The sequence below is a fragment of the Hirundo rustica genome, chromosome 11, assembly GCF_015227805.2.
Source record: "Hirundo rustica isolate bHirRus1 chromosome 11, bHirRus1.pri.v3, whole genome shotgun sequence".
In the NCBI taxonomy this organism is placed as follows: Eukaryota; Metazoa; Chordata; class Aves; order Passeriformes; family Hirundinidae; genus Hirundo; species Hirundo rustica.
In genome coordinates, this window is record NC_053460.1 from 11,088,916 (window position 1) to 11,103,605 (window position 14,690).

Consider the following 14,690-nt stretch of genomic DNA (forward strand, 5'->3'; position numbering starts at 1 on the left):
GTTGTGTGCAATTTGTTCCAAAGACATGTGACACAAAAGTTTTCTGTAGAGCTTGTGCATGATTTAAGGAAAAGAAACAGCTTTGGTTTCTGGGATTTGACATTCAGAGAAGTCTCTTAAAGAAATTGCAGGAAAACAATCTGTAGGATCAGCAACAATATGAGGTCAGATAATGAGGTGCTGCTGAGATTTATGTAGAAATCAAAATAAGGCAGTGGAGCGGTGTACTTCCCTGTCCTTTAGTCCAGAGCAAGTCTTGCAGTGTGAGAATGGTGAAGAGAAGGAAAAGGTCTTTTTCAGCAGGCTGATGTTGCACCTAAAGGAGGGACAGCTTCTTTTGCCATCTTTCACTGTCGCTGCTAACCCCCGGGTCTGGCATGGGACAGGGAAAAGGAGTTACTGAGATGTTATTGCTTATGGACAGAGGAAAAACAAGAGAAGGAAGAGAAGTTAAAGGGAGCAACTTTAAGACAGATATTAGAGGGTTTTATTAAAGACTAAAGAGATATATGAAGATAATTTTGTCCATTTAGAAATTAATCAAATGCAGAATATTTTGAATTTGATATCGGTGACGATGTGCATTTAAAGTATGTGATGATATATACAGACAGGGTTCCAGGAAATGGCTTTTGCAGTTAAGGATCTGTTGCAAGAGAATAAAATTTTTTGTTGTTGTTTTTTAGGAACTGTAAGTAAACTAAAAGGGAGACTGAAAATACTAAAATAACAACTGTGTTAGAACTGCAAAGGCTTTCAGGGCATGTACTGTATTTTTTTGGAAATGTGATTTTTGTTTCTTTATTTGGCATCTCATGATGCATTTCAGAACAGCTTGTGTAAAGTCATCAGTTGTCATCTACTTTCTGATCAAAACCTGGTGAATTAGTTTTTGGCAAACCTGGTCTGTATCGTTATCCTCTCCTCTATTTTCTTAGGCTCACTTGCCTGTAAGCAAACATCTGTATAAAATTATTTGCAATCAGTAGTGATTCTTTCTCCCTGCTGTCACAGGAGGCAGCATTTTTCTAAGTTATATGTGGACAAATGCCCATAAACTTAAATGATGAATTTCCAGCCCTTTGAACTCTTATGAACTCTTTTATGTCAATGAAAAGCGAGTGGAAATCACTTTAAATAGTAAGGAAGACTTCTAATTCCTGTTTTAGGTGAAAGTATAATATGGTAAAGACCACCCTAAAGATCAGAAATGCACAGGAAATTCTGTAAAGGACCTCAGTCATTGCACTAACAGGAGCCCTGGTCTATCCTCCACAAATGGAAATTATTTTCTTACAAATCCAGTAATGTTGCAAGGTGTTATCACATATTTCTGTTCATCACATACAGAATACATATAAGCCTCATTTGGAAATTCGAACTTGATATAGAAAAGACAATACTGGTAAGTAATTTTTTAATTAACACTAATTATGCAAGATATGTAACAGAATTGCAATATCAATGATAATAAAGAGTAGCAAAATATTTCTTGTTCCATCTGAGGACAACTAAATAGCTTACTTAGGGAATATGATTATCTTCCAAAGTGAGCCATACCATTTACCAAGTTCAGCTCATCACTGCTGCAAAATTCCAACATGGCAAGTATTTCTAGGCCTTCTATAAGGCCATTGATTTGTTTTTATTCTGTTTTGGTTTGGTTTGGTTTTGGAGATTAATTATTACTTATTAATTATTATTAATAAGTACTATTAATAACTAACAATTATTATTACTATTAATTATTACTATCTTGTTTCTCTAAGATGTGTTCTCTCTAAGCAGGTCTTGTAGCTGGAAGACCTTTATATTTTCCCAGTAACTGTTTGGTCACTTGATTTGGGTTTTAAAAAGCTTCTGCATCTGCCCCAACACGTAGATAATCATGTGGCTACACTCACACACCCTCCCAAAATCCAAGTGCATATGCTTCATTTCATCTTGATTTTAGAGTATGTAAAATGCAGGTTTACATCCTAAGCTACTCATGGTGTAACTAGGAAATGACAGAAGAACAAATTGTAGAATTTGAAGAAATTGTCTAAATAGTTTCCTTGCTTGCTAGGCAGTAAAAATGGAGTACTGCCTGCTCTGATTAAGATCTGTGGTGCCTCTCCTGGTTTCGAGGTACTTTGAGTGATCTGTTGCTGGCAGGGGTGATAGATCAAGTGCAGAGGAGCCTTCTTAACAAAGGGCTCCCCCTGCAAATATTTCCTACAATTATTCTGCTGGCCAACAAGACTGGTAAGGGCAGAAGGGCACCCTCTCAACTCCTAACAGCACTCCTTGTATCAAAATCAAATTTGACAATACATTAAAGTAATAACTCTTTCGTTTTTCTTTTTCTTTCCATCTCTCCCTTCAGCCTTAAGGCAATGCTGCTGTTATGTTTCACAGAGGGTGTTAGCTCCTGAGTGCCAGTTGTGTTTGGGTAATTAATGTGGATGACAGGAATGCAACTGGTATATTTGTAGATGGTTATCAAACCAAGTTAACTCAACTCTCCCAATTCACTTTATCTTGCTGCTGGTAGCTAGTGTGGTATTTAAAGTGTTTCACTGCCTTTTTTTTTTTTTTTTTTTTTTGGGATTTCAAGCTGGAGCAGCTAATAAAGAGTCACTTCAAGGAGAGTGAAATTATATTACATTACAACTGACACTTCTAGGATTAATTTTACAATTTGTGATTTTAATTTCAGTGAAAATGTATTTAAAATTGTCTCTTGTCAGATTCTCAAATTAAATATAATGAAAGTTGATAAGATTCTAATAATATTAAGTTGGTTTTGGTAGTTACTAAGGCTGGTGTAAAAAGATTATTCAGGCTAGGAGAATAGCACTTATTAAGAAAATCCCACAATTCAACATCATTACAACAAAAATAATAAATGTCTTATAGACCTGGCCACAAACCCTTGTGCCATGTAATAATTCTGAAGACATTGCATATATTGAGACTATGCTAGAATGACTGAGGGTGGATCTATTTTTCTCAGCAACTTGTAAGAATACTTAATTTCCAAGAAGATTTTGATCAGACCTGGAGAAAACAACTGAGACTATTTTGAAAAGAAGGCAGTGTAAGATGAGGGAATGAGTCATAGCCTGGCACAGTGCAGCCCTGGTGAAATGGTGTATGATTTCAAAGGATGTGCTGTGGCAAGGTGTGGTCTCCATGTTATAAGCAATTCCCTGCAATTTAAAAAACTCATTAATAGGTCCTTGTTCCTGGAATATCTGCTATTAATATGGGCTTGAGTGAGAATGCAGTAGGAGTTGATGTTAATAATTATAACATCTCAAGTTTTTTTCTTTGGGTAACTGATGCTGACCATCATCTGGTGCTCACTCCTATAGCATGACGTGAAATTGCTTTTGCTACAGCAGTACAGTTGCATGACACTCAGCACTTCTGACCATCACTTGATAGAGCCATTCCTGGTAATGCTGGTGCTTCCTTTTCCTCTCTGAACTTTGTGTTATCAGGAAATAGATTAGTTGAAGAATACAAATTTTAACGATAATCTTCAACTTGGTATATTCCATTCACTCTAAGAAGATGTATTCCCTTGCTTGTGTTCTCCTTGATATTCTATATATTTCAAGATGATTTTCATTCTCCAGTGTTCTTTTTCAAAGAATACTATCTGCTCACTCTTTTGTGAACTAAACTTCTAGAATTTCTGTAATTTCCCTCCTTTTAACTTCACTCTTCAAATATTCGTTTTATACTAAGGGGACAAGAACTATGGCTGCATTCTGAATGTGGCTGCAAGTCCCCTGTGTAGTATTAGAGTGCTTTATTCCAAGTTTTTATCTTGTTTTCTGTATCTATCCTAGAATCTCTTGTCTTATTAATTTAAATACAGTTAATCCTTGTGTTGATGGTTTTAAAGTTATTTCTGGAACTAGGACCATATTCAACTCCTGTTAAATGTTTTGTGGCATATGGGCATGGAGAGAGAACTTGTTTTTATTATTTTTTTGTCATCTCATAACGTTACCTTTCTTTACAATGAATTGCAGATGCCAGTGAAACCACTAACAGTATCAGCCTGCGATCCTGGTCTGTTTGTCATTCAGAATTTTATTGCCTTTCCCCTTTTGTCTTTACAAGCTCTATTCCCTGGTTTTGTTTCATCAGCAAATTTCTTCACCTTCATGCATATTTCATCTCCTAGGTCAGTGATATATAAAATGAACAATAATGGGCATAGTACTGATTCTTGTGGCATTCCTCTAATCCCTCTCTCCCAAACTGCTCTGTCTCATAAACAGCTTCTGTCCGTGACATTTAAGCCAGCTCCCTGTCCACATATGTGGCTCACCCCAATACCCTACTTAATGACTCTGGACCAAATGCTCTTCTCAATTGTGTGGTGCAGAGGGAAATAAAAGACTGAAAGAAGGACAGAAAGGGAATGGAGGTGGAAGAAGACACTTGGTGAAGTTTCTAAAATCCGTGCAACTTCGATTCTTTCTACTGTGTCTCCCCCCCAAAAAATATAGAGGATTTTTTTCAAGTGGTTCTTTCTTCTTGTTTTCACTCCTGAATGTAAACTTTTAGCTTGTTGGCTTGAGATTACAATTTAATTTATTTAATTTATTTAATTATCTGTTTAGACATACTACCTTGATGTTGCAATTTCACTTATACTTTTTAAACCATCTGTCCTGAAAGCATGTTCACCCTCATTAGTAAGGCAAGAAAAGACCTGTCAGATTTCTTGGAATTTATGTTGAAAAGGCAACAATATACAATAAAAATGCTTTTCATGTTACAACCATCTACAGTCTAATCAAAGAAAATTTTGATTTTAAGAAGGTAGTCCGGAGGTCTTAAGACAACCAGATAAAAAAACGGAAGAATTTTGAAAAAAGAGAAGTCACCTCAAATACACCCAACAAATTAAACAACAAGGATAGAAAAAAAAAACAACAAAAACCAAAACTTTGGATCTGTGGTAGCTCCATCTCCTAAATTAATCTCTTGATTTTCATGTGCAGTAGCTGGGTGGGACTTTGTTCTTAGTCTTAACTATTTCTACTGTTGGTTTCTTCATTCCTGAACTCTGGTTTCTTAACTATAGTTATCTTTCAACTTAGTCTGTGCAACCTCTTATTTTTTCCTTAGGATTCATGGTTTATATCTCATAAGTTCTGCCTTTTCCCTGTTATAGTTTGTTTTGTTGTTTACACTAGATATTTTGATTACTAGCACATTTTTTTACTAGAGAATGTGTGTTCTTCTTGGAGAACTTTTCTCTCCATATTGTGCCCTTTGTTCAGTACTATATTTGAGTATAATTTACTCAGCCCTGTTTGTGTTCTTTCACATTTTGTTCTCCTGAAACTTTATTAGATTTTATCTCACTGAAGCATGGTTGAATTCATTCTGTTTAGGTCCTTACTATATACAGCTTATTTCCAAGCTCTGCTTATTAAATGTAGTCAATTTAAATAGTTCATGGCCAAAATCTGATCATGTTTCCTCTCATGCCCTTCAACAGAACCCAAATATTCCCAAGAGAATGAGAAGAAAATATTGAAAGAGGTTTCTCTTTTTTCTGATTGCTGAACACGCTATGCAATGAATGGGTCATTGAGATCCTGGAGGAAGAGAAGAATGTGATGGAAACAGTTCTAGTTTTGCCTTGTGTCTTCTCAAGCCATGAATTAGTGAACATCCTGTAGTTCTCTTGAATATGGTGAGTCAGTCCTTAGAGGAGCTTGGGATGAAACTGGACAGAGTATGAAGATGGAATTGAGCAGATGAGTTCGACATGTTTTAAGTTGTCATTGTGGCTGTTTTTCACATGTCTAGTAAATAACAACATCTCTTCATTGCTTAACTGCAAAAAGAGAATGAATTACATTTTATGTAATTAAGTTCTTTGTTCTTGGCTGTTGAGGAATTATAGTGAACAGTTTGAGGGAAACTGAATTTTGAAGAGTAACATTGCTGGGGGTCATTCAGTTTTGTGCCAGTGCCAAAGCTGACAAAGGGCTTGGGAAAGGAGCTAATGATCCCAAGGCAGGAGACCCATTTTAACATCTCTGAGACAGGTTTGGCGTCAAGGCAATGGGTGATCTGGTGTGGTGATGTGTAAGGCTGTCCCCATCAATGATGAGCTTGGGTGACACTGTGCCTGGGAACATAGAAGGGGGATCAACCCACCTTCGCCCCTCTGTGCTGCTTCAAAAACAAGCAGCAGGAACATGAACAGGACGAGGGCCTGGCTGGTGTGAGCCACACACAGGGTTTGTGGGATTCTTATACTGTGAACTCCCTGGTTCATTGCCAAGCTTCTGACCAAACTGATGCTTCTGATCACGGTATAGCCTCCCTCATGCAGGCTATGGCTAATTATCCACCCACTTGTATGTCTGCCCTGAGTAGACGATATTCTACTTTGTTTTTTTTGTTGTTTTTTTTTTTTTTTAAACAAAAAATTAGGAAAAGATTCCTATTAGACCCAAATTTCCAGAAAGGGAAAAAAAAAAAAAGAAATCCCCTTCTATTTTGCTTCCGTCACTGGTTCATTTTCTTTTTGGGCCAGTTATCTTGCACTTTGAGGATCTAAAAAAAAATATTGTAACTTTAAATAATTTAGCCCTTTAGAAGCCACACTCAAATTGTATGAAGGAGAAAAGTGGTATCAGCACAGTATGTTTAAAATCCTCTTTGAAAGACAGCCTCCTCCCTTTCCTAGATGGTATAGCACAGCTTAACACTAGGGGAGAGGAAAAGCTTCTTTCCTTGACAGAATATTTCCATGTTTCTTATACCTATTCCTAAACCAAAATATTCTCTGCCTTCCACACCCTTCTTTTCAGGGCCTTTTCTGTGGGGACAAACTGAATCAGAGCACTTCAGCTAAAAAGGTGTTCCTTGTTGGAATAATCAGCTTTGGTTTTTTTAATTAAAATAAAGTGTTTGTACAAGTTGCTAGGATTATGGTACCAGAGGAAAGTGAATAAATTTGCTTATTTGAGTAATTAATTTATGCAAGAAAGTTGTGGTTGCTGTCTTTAACTCTGGTCCAAACAGAAATCTAAATTGAACCTACAGTGTGTATTACGGGTAATTGAGAGAAGATTGCTGCGAGTCTGCCAGCTTATAAAAATAACCAGTGTGCTTTCCATCAAATATATTCTGAGTGGAATTAAAAGCCAACCTTCAAGAAACTGGTTGAAAAAATGTAAGCTGTGCTTCAGGAGTTATTATTTCAGTGTTCCGCGGTGGCAGTTTAATGGTAAATCAGTGGGCAAAAGTGCATGGAGGCACCTGAAGACACGGCTTATTTTGTTGTATGTGGGAAGGATATTGACTGTGTTCTACAGCTTGGAGATATCTATCCACATGGCCAGCATAAATATTACAGCTAGAGTGGCTAAAACTTTTTGAATATAAAGTGTAGGCAAGGAATTTTTTTATTGGCTTTTCACCAGTTTTCTGTAAGATAGAAATATTCTGTCTGCCAGTTCATTTTAATGAGATTTTGCTGCAATTGCAAGAGAAATATCCCTGTATTGCAAAAATCTGATTTATAGGTGACAGTGGAGTGTGAGATTTGCAGGTCAAACAGTAAATATTCTAACTGCAGCTAGGATGGTATTGTGTTTATGGAGTTATATTTTTATTTATCTGCTTGCTATGATCTCTGTACTATGTTTTCTGAGCTTTGGGTTTAATTTCTGATATTAATATAGATTTTTCAGGGTAGCTTGAGTTAAAAATCTCAGCTTCAGTATTCCAGTTTTAAAATCTGAAGACTTTCCCTATGTTGGAGGGTATCAGGACTGAGAAGTTCTTATTGATGAGTGTTGCAGGAGCAATACGTAACAGAGGAAATACCAGAATTACTGAGAGTGATATTTGGAAACATTAACAGGATAGAAAGCAATGACAGCAGTTGCTATTGTAATTTAAATTTTATTCTAATGATATGGTTTAAAATTAAAAAAAAAAAAACAAAAACTGGATTGCACAAAGAAATAGCATCATATGGTGGTTGGTTGATGTTTCTGTGAAGGCTTGTAGAATTTGAATTGTCTCATGCTGCCACTGGGAAGTTCTAAATTGGAAACTGTGATGGCAGGAGCCATAAATAAGTTTTCCTTGTGTTTGTAATGTAATCAGAAAATAGCAACATACTAAAATGCCAAGTCTGAATATTGAACTTCGAAAGTTCTAATACCATGAGATATATTTTAGTTTGTACTTTTCTGATTGTATCATATTTCATACCTTGGCTTGTATCAGAAGGATGTTGTGCTTTAGACAGCAGCTATGTCCAAGCATGTGCCCAAATTGAGAGGGGAGTTGAGGGCTTCCATGGGGGAAAAACCCACCTCCCCCAAACCAACAACCCAAAACTCATAACAGTTCTTACTGCCCCTGTTCCAGAAATTTCTCTTGGCTTTAAGGTCTTTGTAACTTGACATCTATCATAGTTTAGCAACATAGATACTTACTTTATAGCCTCAGTAGGAAATGGAGAGAAAGGAGAAATTGCAATTTCTTTGGGAGGTGTGGAGAAGGATAGGAACCACTGCACAGAAGAGATGAGTGATAGTTATGGCCATACTACAGGGATTTGGAGATCTACCGTTGCACTTTGGATATTCGCACAACTTGTACTACGATTCATCAACTACCATTTTCATGCTTCTCAAGTTGTGTTTCGTTATTATTCTGAAATAGCTGCATTTGTTTCTATTTGCAATGCAAGCACAGTTAAATACTGGCACAAGGAGCTGGTGAAAAGCACATCCCATCATTTTTTATGCATATTAAATATACAGTTCTGAAAACTATTTGCAGTTCAAAACAGTTTCTTAAACAAAACTTAATGTCATAATTTGCCTTATTAGTCTCTAATTTCAGCAGAAATATTTGTTACCATTTTTTGACCTTTGATTAGCATCTCTTATTATGTAAATGAAGAAAGGCCATGCAGAATATTGGCTCTGCTGTGCATTTACATAATGATTTGCTTTTGAAAGATGGGCAGTTAAAACTACATCAGTTTAGAATTTCTTTTGTCTAGTGGCTGTGCCTTTATTTAAAGTTTAAAGGTAAGAAGAGTTGAGTGATTTGTTCTTACAAAATATAGCGTTAAAAGCTACCTCTGCAATTCTCAGGAAAATAGAGGAGGCAGACTATTAAACGTCTCTTCTGAAAATAAAGCCAGCAGGATTCTCATTGTAAAAAACCAGAAGAGAATACATAGAAGGCGTGCAGTATCCACACTGATAGTTACTGAGATACAGGCCAAGACTAATTCTTTTTTCAGCTGGTGGAAACAAATTTTTGATGAATGAATGCCTGCAGCACACATGTCAATAAAGGAGAAAGCTGTATGAGCTGGGTTTTTTTTTGTTTGAGTAAAAAATGTGAAAGAGATGCTCTCTGGAATTTCTCAGGGAATTCTTTACAAAAGCTGTTTTGTACGCAGAGAGATTACATGCCCGAAATGCAAAATGAAGTACAAAATAAGGCAAATAATGGTGAATATCCTAAATGTAGAAAATAATATATAATGCATGATACTTTAAATCTCATTAAAAAGAGAAGCATATGTAACTTCCTAGCAACCAAACCTCCAGAGTCTCTCTGGAAAGATGTTCCTTCTCTAAGGGCTCCCTTGTATAAGTGCCTTAATAAATGAAGCACATACGGAAAGTATATCAGTGTTCCCTCTGTGCAGAATATTTCAGTGTTCTCAAAAGCCTCATATACGATTATATAACTTCCTAATCTGATATAATCAACACAAAAACTCTATGTTAAATTAATGTTCAAGATCTAATTTCAGGCAACAAGAGCTGTGACAACTACACATAAAGCTGGTACTCCATCCTTAATTTCCCTTTTGCTCTGCACTAAAAGCAGCGTCCCAATACGGCCTTAGAGAGCTCAGTGCTGATTGAGATGCCATCTCCTGGCTGAGCTATAAAACCAAGTTGCAGAATTATTGTGGTTATTCAAGATGCTGTAGTGACTGTTTTCTGGCCTTAATCCAGCCCTGGTAATTATGGTTAGATTTTGTAATTTCTCTTTCCACTTTCATCTCAATAGGGTGTTCTCCTGGCCGCCTGTCCCGCGCTGCTGAGCGGCGTTAATGCGGCTCTTAAACAGCTGCTGTGCTTCTCGCTGCAAGTGGCTGCATTTCGGTGGTAGGTAAATGACTCTCGCACACAGTGCCTTGAGAATTAGCGGGATAAAGGACACTCACTGTTTTTATTTTACCAATCGGTGCCTATGTTTTATTGGGGTCTTGTCTGGTAGGTATTTCTCTGTGACAAACATCGGTGTTTCAAGGCCCAAGAACAACTAGGCAAATCAGAGAAGAAATAAGTGTCCTGATGTTTAATGTCCCAAATGTTGAGAATTTTATTTAAGGCTATCTATATTGGTCTGTCATTTTTTTAAATAATTGCATGTGCCATCCAAATCAATGGAACATAAAATGTAACTGCATATAGACCCAATTTTTACTGTGAAAATAATGAGATTTCATTCATTGTCTGCACTCATTTTACCTACTACGTTTGTAAATTACCCATACGAACAAAAAAAAAAACAAACAAAAAAACAAAAAAATTGCATGTTTGGAACAAGGGATAATGATGATTTTTTTTTTTTTTTAAGGCAAACATTTCTCTTAAATGTTTAAACAAAAGCCTTGAAGAAAACATAAATTGAACAGATAGCTTCAATGATATATTTAAGTTATATGTAATAGACTCTGAGGCCAATACAATGAGCAAAATAATCATAAACGCATTCATAGCATGGGGCATTTCTGCTGAAATGCTAATGGCTGTTCAAGTCATGATACAATATTGGTGGAATGGAGAAAATTCTCACATTCATAAACTTGTGATATTTTACTGGCATTCTGTTTGCTCCCTTAGATATCACAGAGTGTCACTGCTGCTGCATTGGATACTTCTGTTGACATCTTACCAGGCTCATGGGTCCTTTAAATATGATATGAGGGCAATGGGACTATTAAGATTTTGTCAGCACACGTTATTGTCTCTGCAGATACAGTAATAGCTCTTTGAAAACTACATGTTCAGTGTGTGAAGATCCTTTCTGAAGATAAATGACTTAGGTTTTTGTTATAATAGCAAAAGTAACCTATCTAACTAGAAGCTGGCATTTTAATTGTCAAATCTAGGTTCTTGTAATTATAAACCTGAAATCTTGTTTCATCTGTTGTCAATAGAAAGGAACAGTTTAGCTGATGAATGCTTTTTTTCTTTAAGGCAATTAATTTATACTAACAGCAAATATGATGCATCATTCTTCACTCTGATATGTGTTAAAATGGCTAAAGTAGAAGCTCTAAGGAATGCAGCTTTTGTTGGGATGATGACTAACCTTTATCATTGTAATTCATTCAGACCAGAGCATGATGTTAGCTTTTTTTAAACCTGCTTGCTACAAGTAGCTATTCTTTAACAACATAGCTTTCAGCTGGTTTTGTCTCATGAGTACAGACGGTGAATTTTTGTTCCATCAGTTTCTATCCTTAGCCTACATTTTGGCAGGTCTTTGTTGTAAGTGTGTGTCTCGCATATTTATCTCACTCTTTCACTGAAGGCATTTAAAATTTTGGCTTGGCTTATGGATGTGTGCTCTTGGTGTTAGTGTAATGTCCATACATCTAATTGATAAGTTATAATGCATTTTTTTGTAGCTTTAACCAGTCATTTAAAATAAATAAGATCATAATGATCAGTTTCCATTTACCCATTTATTAAATAACAATGTTCACACTGAGCAGTTTGATTTTGTGTTACAATAAGGCAGTCTCTACATGATGACAGATGGTGTTTCATTTTGCCGACACTGTGCTAAAGTGCTGTGAGTTGTGATGTGTTTGATTTTATTAGAGATCAGATTTAACACATGCATTCTACATAACTGCAATAGCATTCCCATTTCTCATCTGTAGGAGAAAATGAAACTGTGATGAAATGTAATATACTCACCCTCAGGCAGAACTAGTGGGATTGGGAATTGCAACATAATAAATCTAATGGATATTGCACTACAGGACACTAGAAATTTACTGTTATTATGTTCAGGGAAGGAACTTGGTTTGGTAAAACTCGCTTTTATTTCGCTGGCATCAGTGCAATTTCACATTATTTAACCATTATATCCCAACAGTTTGCTGCATTGAAAAAGTAACCTAAGCTCAGAGGAACAGAGTAAAAGAATTTAAAAGGGAAAATACAAAGTCTGAATAAGAAAATGACTGAAAATATTAAATGCAAATTACTGCCTGACAAAACAGTTATAGTTAATAATGGGCTATCATGATATGCACGTTTAAAGTACATTTATAATTTATAACAATAGGCCATTAAATATAAATATGACATATTCATACACATTAAAACACCAATTTATTTTATCACAATTCTTTTGTGCTTGAACATTATTTTAGTTTAACAGGTATCAAGATAATACTTATTTTTGTGACCCTTGTTTATATTTGTTCCTCCTGACAGTCAGAAGGTTCTGTTTGATCTAATTCAGCGTATCTGTAAAAAAGGCTTTTCTGGAGCACATAATAGATTACCTAATCTACTTTAAGAAACCAGGGATCCTAATTAGAAGGGTCTCATGGTAATACATGAAAAAGAGGCATTACAATTTAATCATAAGCTAACAATTTTGGCATGTTGTAAGTGTTTTGAATAAGTCTGTTTTTCATAGCTTCCAACACTTCTGGAACATTCTTGGGTGTACCTGTTAGAAGCCTTAAAAACTTCAAATGTTCTTTAAATGCTGCATTTGCACAGAGTGATGCTTCAGCACAATGTTTTTATTCTACAAGATGGCAGTGTTCAATAGAAATGGTCTAAGTGAAGGGAAGTTATAGATTTTATTTTTTTACCTTCTAACACTTATTTTCTTATGAAATGCAGTACATGCATTCTATGTCAGGAAAAAAAAAAATCTTACAATCCTGGTTGAAATACTAACCCCTGTCATAAAAGAATTCACTTGAAAGACTGTGTTTAGTTCCTTGAGTCTTGAGGAGAAGCAGCAGAAGACATCTACTCTTGAAAGTAATGCCAAAGGTTTTGAGAGTAGCTTTGAAATATCTCAATTCTTATATCAAACTGTGTTTATGGCTTTGGTGGGGAAATGCTCCTGTTATTTTTTAGTGGTTAGTACTGCTGTTATGATAATTCATTTAAATATGATTTTAAATGAAAGCTGAATTTTGGGGTCTGATAGCATAGAGTTAGTAGTGGGGAACATTGACCAGCCCTTTTGTAGAAAAGATAACGAATCACATCGGGTTTAACATAAATAAATAAACACCACACAGCAGAGTAGACAGAACTAACTAGCTGGGAAGGAGAAATGCTCTGGGCGTGCTTGAGCTAACCTGGAAGCTGCAGTGCCCACTGAGGCAGCTGTTCTCTCTTTGGTCCCAGGATGATCCCGCTGTGTGTTGTGCTGCTGCTCTGTGTACAGCCATGGATTTGCCAGAGGGTATCCAATGGGAGATGGGTAGATAAACTCTCTGATTTCAGAGGCTTTTATACAACACAGAATAGACAACTTCTACATCTTACTGGAACAGCTTTGTGTCAGAAGTAGAGTTAATTTCTTCAAATGGAGATGCATTGTGGTCTAACCCCAGGCTCCAGCCAAGCCCCAGGCAGCCACTTGTTCCCTCCCCACCTGTGAGACTGGGGAGAGAATTTGAAGGGCAAAAGCTGGGAAACTCATGGGTTGAGATAAGGACAGTTTAATAGGCAGAGCAAAAGGCATCCATACAAGCAAAGCAAAACAAGGCAAGGAATTGAATCATCCCTTCCCATGGGTGAACAGGTGTTCAGCCATCTCCAGTAGAGCAGAGCCCCATCCTGGGGAATGGTGGCTTGGGAAGACAAGCACCATCATTCCAAATATCTTCTCCTTCTTCCTCCTACTTTATACACTGAGCATGATGTCACATGGTCTGGAATATCCCTTTGGTCAGCTGGGGTCACCTGGCTGTGCAAGGAGCAGCAAAGGTCTTGGCTCCTTGTGATCCCTGCCCAGCAATAACAAAAATATCCATGTATTATTGACCCTGTGTTCAGCACACAGCCAGAGCACAGTCCTATACCAGCCACTGGGAAGAAAATTATCTCTACCTTAGTAAAACCAGCAAAAGAAAGAAGGAGATGGAGCTAACCCAAAGCACAGCTGAAGGCTCTGACTACCAGTGGCTACCAGCCATTGCTCTCAAGTTGTGTGGGAGGTCAGAGAAAAGCCAGCAGGATCAATGATAAAAACTTGGTACCACAAGCTTAAAAATACATATATTATTGGGTTTATTTTTCTCAGAAGAGTTACGAATGTGACTAAATATATTTTTTAACAAACCTGATGATGAGGTACAGAAATTATAGTTTTTTTAAAATTCAACAGTGACATCCGATTGGTGACAGGATGTTTTGCGCACTTCTACAGTGTTGTCCCCATACTGCTTTATGGCTCCTAGATTCTATACCTTTCAAGATGTTTGAAATTTTATAGGATAATTTTTATGTCCTTTACGACGTGTTAGGCTTCTATTATTCTGTCACTTTACATTATTCCTTTCAAGGCAAAATACTTAGTGTAAGACAACTTCATAATTTGGCAATTAAAGATAAAAG

At 36.5% G+C, this 14,690-nt stretch overlaps 1 long non-coding RNA gene across 1 annotated transcript in view; it reads left to right on the forward strand.

Moving 5' to 3' along the window:
• Nucleotides 1-11,754, forward strand: part of LOC120757803 (uncharacterized) — a 77,066-nt gene extending 65,312 nt beyond the window's left edge. The window contains exons 2-3 of the long non-coding RNA XR_005702674.1: nt 10,087-10,184; nt 10,926-11,754. This is a non-coding gene — a long non-coding RNA (uncharacterized LOC120757803). The remainder of the gene's footprint in view (nt 1-10,086; nt 10,185-10,925) is intronic.
• The last annotated feature ends 2,936 nt before the right edge of the window (nt 11,755-14,690 follow it).